We start from the raw sequence: 6,853 nt of genomic DNA, 5'->3' as shown, positions 1-6,853 counted from the left end.
CAGGTGCCTATGAATGGGAGCTCACTCATGGGGTCACGAGTGTTTCATAAATGCTAATGAAGCAACCTAAACCTATGAGTGGCTTGTAGATGATTTATGCATCTGGACAAAGTTTTATTACCAGGCAGGTTTTCTCTAGAAATTGAGAAACTTCTTAGTAACTGAAAGTCTCTCCCTCAGCATATGCAAAGAACAAGATAAAACCAGTCACGCTGAGAGGGTTCTCACTAAAACCAGTTTGAGCTAGATCAAACATTCCAACAGTCAATCCTATTTCCTTCATTGCATCTGTAGCAGCACTAGAATTTATGTTTTAGAGACATTTATTTAATATGTGTGTGGGGGGGTGGGGAGTAAATCATGGCGTGTGTGTGAAGGTCAAAGGATTTCTTGTGGGAACTGGTTCTCACTTTTCGCTATGTGGGTGCTGGGCATAGAACTCTGGTTGTCAGCCCGAGGAGCCAGTGCCTTTACCCACCAACCGAGAGCAAGGTTTAAACTGTGGGTCATGAGCAAACCTGTGGAGGCCATGAAAAGTCTGGCAACAGTAAAAGGATGTACAACTGAAGATTAACTCAAAACAAAATGTTTCATGAGTTCACATGCAGTCCTGGTGCTGAACACAACACTCTTGCTCTGCCTTGTCTCCCCTCCACGCAGTGCAGTGTTGATCAATGGGACTTAAAAAGCTTTGACTCGGGTTGTAGGGCAGTGGTTCTCAGCCTTCCTAGTGCTTCTGCCCTTTAATACAGTTCCTCATGTTGTGGTGACCCCCAATCATGAAATTACTTCGTTGCTACTTCATAGCTGTAATTTTGCTGCTGTTATGAATTGCAATATGAACATCTGATGTGCAGGATATCTGATATGCGACCCCTATGAAAGAGTCCCTTGACACACACACACACACCCAATGGGGTTGAGACCTACAGGCTGAGAATCCTGTTAGAGACTATTGTTTGGAGATTGATTGTAGTGCTGTTACTGTGCACACAACATTTTTTGCTCTTGTAGAAATGTGATGATTTAATTATAGAAGACAAAGACTTTTCATATTTCTCTACCGTCATCTCACAGCACATAACAAATTAGAACTGTATTGTCAGGATATTTGATTTTAAAGTTTTCTGTGTGAGATGCTGACTCCAATTTTATATAAAAAACATCATTAAGTGTATCTTGGCTTGGGATGAGGACAGAATTGACAATATTTTCTGAGATGACCATAGTCACACTTCTGTACTGTATACTGTGTTTTTATACCGTACATTGTTTTCAGTGTTGATGGTTATAAAATTAAACTGTCCATCAACATGAAATGTTGAAGCTGTTCTGAATTCTACATCATCCAATAATTAGCCAAAATTGAATGATGATGATGATGATGGTGGTGATGATGATCACTATTATTTGAGACAAGTTCTCTCTACATAACCCTGGCTGTCCTGGAACTAACTCTGTAGACTAGGCTGGCCTCGAACTTACAGTGATCCACCTGCCTCTGCCTCTGCCTCCTCTGCCTCTGCCTCTGCCTCTGCCTCCTCTGCCTCTGCCTCCTCTGCCTCTGCTTCCTCTGCCTCTGCCTCTGCCTCTGCCTCCTCTGCCTCTGCCTCTGCCTCCTCTGCCTCCTCTGCCTCTGCCTCTGCCTCCTCTGCCTCTGCCTCTGCCTCCTCTGCCTCCTCTGCCTCCTCTGCCTCCTCTGCCTCCTCTGCCTCCTCTGCCTCCTCTGCCTCCTCTGCCTCTGCCTCCTCTGCCTCTGCCTCTGCCTCTGTCTCTGCCTTCCAAGTGCTAGAACTAAAGGCATGCACAACCCCACCTTGCGAGACTGGACTCTATGCAATAACAAACAAATTATCTCATTAGTTTGCAGATTTGTTTTAATCTTTACTGAGTAGTGGAATACAGATAGAACAAGGGATTGCTTGATTAAATTTCTTTATGATTTCTTATCATTAAATGTTTGATTTGCATATCTGTTTTCTATTCCTATATACTTGGGGTTGTATAAAATTTCTCAGGCACAAAGAGACCACAAGTAGGAAAGGCTTGAGAATGTCCGCAGTGAAGACCCTGAGTGAATGTCTACAGTGAAGACCCTGAGTGTAAGCTTTAGAATCTTATTGCTGTTGCCTCTGTTGGAAATCTGCTCACTCTTTGGCAAGACTTCTTTGGGTATCTGCTACTTTATCTATAAAAGGTGTGTGGGGGGGGGGGGGGAGGGGGGAGATTATAGCTACTGATGGCATTGAGATACACTTGAGGACTAAGTAAAATTCAGCAGATTTGGGAAATATGAGTGTTGAGGGATATGGTTTTATTATAACAAGTGGAGGTCTAGCTGAAGTCTAACTGATCACAAAGATACCCAAAAAGGCAGCTACTATTTTTAAAACCACTTTCCTAATTTTCACACATTATCTCAAGTAGTGACATTCTGATAGAGAAGACTTCTACCTGAAGGAAAACCAAGGCTTGGCTAGGACAAGTAACTTGAAACTTCTCTGACCCTACAGTGCCCAATTCTTACTTTAAAGGGCAGGCAACTGACAAGAGATTATCAACACACGATTGAAAAACTACTATTTCTGATGTTTCCTCTCACTATCACAACTAGAAACCCGGGGAAGAACGTAGAAAACAGGGTCTCTTTGCCTTTACTCCATATAATAATAAGTGCTATTATTGTTAGCTACAAATATAAAATGCTCTGTGATGGTCTAATATTACTCAAGGAAGAATTGAACATAGAAAGCCATCTTCTGCTTATTGAAAACATACAGGTTTTTAAATTATGTTCTTTATACTTTTGCCCTTTAATAACAATGATGCCAAAAGAGGACACAAGAACCTGAAATGCCTGGTCCTAGCTTCCTGATGCAAATCCCATTTGTTTGAATACTGAATAAAGAACAGGCAGTTTGTCACATTTGGGACCATGAGGAAGTGAGGAAGCTGAGACCCATGGATAGAGCTGTGTTCTACAGTGTTCTGAGGACTCTAAGAGGCTTTCTGGATCACTTAAAAGTGATATAGTTTTTAGGTGTAAGATATGTGTGTGTGTGTATGTTTATATGTATGTGTGTATATATATATGTATATATACACATACATATATACATATACACATACATATATATGCATATATATACACATATATTTATATATGGTTTAATAATTGATTAATAAGTATTGATTTAATTGACTTAACCCTGGCTTGGTTTAATGACTCACTGGGTGAACCCCAGCATCTGTTCATTGTTGCTATGAGCCTTGTTGCATCATCCAGATGTGATCTCACTAGCTTCCAGCCCATCTTTCTGTAAGTAGGTATCTATCAGTGTGCTAGCAGTGACCTTGGGAGCTGGGAATAGATCCATGCCTTTCCCAAGCATGGCGTCTGTTGCTAGGCAGTAGGTGGCAGAGTCGAGTTTGCCCTTTGTGGTCATCTTTCTTACCTGTTTATTCGTGGCGTTAGAGTCCTAAAATCACTAATCCAAATTAGCTCTATTTTCTTAAATCAGTATCTGTGGGCTGATTTATTCAATGTGCACCTCTTACATTGTACAGTAAACAATGCTCTTTTTTTCTTGCAAAAGCTTATAGTAATAATTCTCAAAAAGAAGCCACTTTTTTTTTTTTTAAAAAAAAAACAAGTTTTCTGGTCTATTTCCTTTTCTCTAATTTCATTAAGAGTTTCTAGCATCCTCACTCCTTTCATATGCACAAATCTGAAAATCAACACAAGGTTATTTTCTTTATGTACTTCAAATTTTCAGATAATCCTACTTACCTTAGCACCTTGGGATGAAACTCAGAGCTGTGTTGGGGAAGAATAACTGGAAAGTTATGGAATTAGGAATCTGCATGTCAGGTGTTTTGTTCGAGGGTAGGAGAGCTATCGCTAAAGCCAGTGGCTAGCTGATTTCGCAAGAAGCACAGCTTAGAAAGCATTCCTCGCAGTGACTTAGGAAAGTGAGCACGAGCTGTTGCCTGACCCCAAAAGCAAAGACAAGCTCAGAGGACACCCCATGGTGACTCCTTGAGATGACAAGGTGCCAGTGTGTTTCAAATTCAGTCCTCATCCTAAAGAGAGCCTAAGTAGACAGTTTTGCAATGAGCGGGGCTAAAAGAAGACTCTAAGATTGATCTAGAGATAGAAACAGACAGCAGAAACTTGACTCCGAATCAAAATAAAGTAATTGCTTTACTTGCTTATACGTAACATACCGTTGTATTTCTTCATACCACTAGAGCACTCTTTGCAAAGTATCTGCTCAGTGAAACATTTTATAGAAAACCCCACATAGCAGGGTCTGGTGGTATGTCCCTGTAAGCCCAGCTACTCCGGAAGCTAAGGCCGGAAGGCTAAAAGTTCAAGGACAGACAGGATTACAGAGCAAGTTCAAGGCCAGCCTGAGCAGCTTTGTGAGACTCAGTCCTTCTCTCAAAATGAAGAGTTTCAAAGGTGGGGCTGAGGACAGAGTTCAGCAACAAAGCACCTGCCTAGTGGGCATACGGCCTTAGATGTAATTCCCAACACATAAAGAACAAAAAGTAGATAAAAATAAAGGAAGAAAAGGAGGGAGGGAGGGGCGAGGGAGGGAGAGAGGGGCGAGGGAGGGAGGGAGGGAGAGAGGAAGGAAGGAAGGAAGGAAGGAAGGAAGGAAGGAAGGAAGGAAGGAAGGAAGGAAGGAAGGAAGGGGGAGAGAGAGAGGGAGGAAGGGAGAAGAAAAGTCTGTTTGCAAGGCATTTGAAGGGAAAGAGGCAGCCCCGGCACTGGCAGGGCTGGGAAGCCTTGTTGTTCACCAAGGCTGATTCGCAACAATGTTTACCATAAAAGCCCTAATTAGCGGTCCTTCCCATCTTTCTTCTTCCCCTTTCTTCGTGTAGAAGCCAGAAGCCAACTTTGAGGAGTCTTCCAACACAAGACCTAAGGATGGTCTGAGGTTCTTAGGTTCATGCACGAGGCATTGGATATCGGTCTCTAAAGGAAGAACATGTTCGTGGACACAAGGACACACACTATTTTAGAAGCTGTGTCTTAGTATCAGTTTCTCTTGTTAAGTGCTAAGCCAGCCTCTGGCAAGGGAATAGCAGTCATTTTCCTAAACCTAACTTTAACAGACAGCTGATAACTCTGGCCTTGCTGATAGAGGCTGATGGAAACAGTGTCCCTCAGGCCCAGCTCTGCTCCTCACCCTGGAAATCTGTGTGGGAAGGGGAGCTCAGAGAATGTGACTTGCTTGCAAAGGAATTTGTTCCTGACTGAGATATTAATCTATGCTCTGTCACATTTAACCCTATGGGGGGAAAAGCCTTCAACATAATTTGAAAACTCTACACAGGATGAAAAGAATCTAAGTTAAGCTACCCATTTTCACTATAGAGAGAAGAGTCTGTCTGTACCCTACATTTTCTTACAGCTCCAAATTGAAGAGTTCAGAATCATTAGCCAGCGATTGTTAACGTGAGCAAAACAGTGCATCTGCTTGGTGAACTGCTCAAAGACACTGGCGCTGGGGTTGCCCCTACCCCAGACTCCTTAGTAAGTGCTAAAAAAGCCTGGCAGTAAAGTTTTAAAAGCTCCAAAGGAATCCTAACTTGGGAAGTGGTGGTGCTTGGAACAAGATACAAGTTAAGGAACAGCACAGAGTGCAGTCCGGAAGAAGTCTGCACAGTCTATATGTATAGCTATGTTGAATCTTACAGTTCTCTAGACAGAGAAGGGCCATCACTTTGCAAGGTGTTTGCTGTGTTTGTTTGCCTGTTGAAACAAAAGTCTCACTTGGTAGCTAGATTGGCCTTTAACTCAGTAAAATTTCTGCTTTGGCCTTCGAAGTGCTGGGTTTGCAGATGTGAGTTTTGAAGTTCACTGGTGCTCAGAACAGCTGCTGCCTCTTACTGCCCCTGTTCCATGGTCCTCAAACTTGTAGCCTCTCTATTGAAACATTTCTTAAAGATGATTTTTTTCCTGCTGGTGAAGACTTTTTTCAAGTTTATTCCTTTAAAATAGTGTCCTAACAGCAGCCCTGATTTGGTAGCAAATATAAAGCATTAGGTCTCTTCTGTCTTGAAAAAGAAAAAGAACACACCACACCCACACACCACACACACCACACACACACACACACACACCTACTTATGCTACTCTTGTGGAAACCTATTCTTTCAAATAACCTGTTGTCTTAGTTAGGGTTTCTATTGCTGTTCTAAACATCATGACCAAAAGCAACTTGGGGAGGAAAGGATTTATTTTATCTTAAGGATTAGTCCATCATCCATCAGTAATTAAGAAAAGTCCCAGCGTTGTCGATAGGCAATTCAATGAAGGCATTCTCTTGATTGAAATTCCTCTTCTAAATAACTCTACCTTGTATCAAGTTGACAAAAGACTAACTAGCACCTCAGACACACACACACACACACACACACACACACACACACACACACACACACACACACACGCCTGCCTGAACAAGTTTGCCACGTTCTTTTCTCTGTTAGAACACTGCCCTGCCTTGCTCTTTGGCCCCTAGCTGCCTGGAGAACTCATTTGCAACTTTCAATTTCAATGTTGCTTCCTCAGAGTCTTTTTTAAAGTCCTCCAGCTCGGCATTAGTCTTCCCTGTCATTTTCTAATTACACCTTGTTCTTTGCCTTGTGGTGCTTATTATAATTATAATTAAATGTGAAGGTTTTTTTCATGTCCCACAAGTTCTATGACAGCAATGATTATGTCTGTTTTATCCAAAGCTATTGCTCAGCAACGATAGTTAGCAAAGGGCTTGGGATACAGTAAGAACTCAGTACAAGTTTCTTTGGAAAGAATAAAAACCAAAGAGCATTGCAGAGT

The 6,853-nt window shown here is 42.0% G+C and overlaps 1 long non-coding RNA gene across 1 annotated transcript in view; it reads right to left on the bottom strand.

Moving 5' to 3' along the window:
* The window catches only part of Gm36297, a 21,408-nt gene extending 17,360 nt beyond the window's left edge, over positions 1-4,048 (bottom strand). The window contains exon 1 of the long non-coding RNA XR_387468.4: positions 3,791-4,048. This is a non-coding gene — a long non-coding RNA (predicted gene, 36297). The remainder of the gene's footprint in view (positions 1-3,790) is intronic.
* Between the last annotated feature and the right edge of the window lie 2,805 nt (positions 4,049-6,853).

The sequence above is a fragment of the Mus musculus genome, chromosome 1 (assembly GCF_000001635.26).
Source record: "Mus musculus strain C57BL/6J chromosome 1, GRCm38.p6 C57BL/6J".
In the NCBI taxonomy this organism is placed as follows: domain Eukaryota; kingdom Metazoa; phylum Chordata; class Mammalia; order Rodentia; family Muridae; genus Mus; species Mus musculus.
The sequence above is the reverse complement of the archived record's forward strand: the minus strand, read 5'-3'. Positions and strand labels throughout refer to the sequence as shown.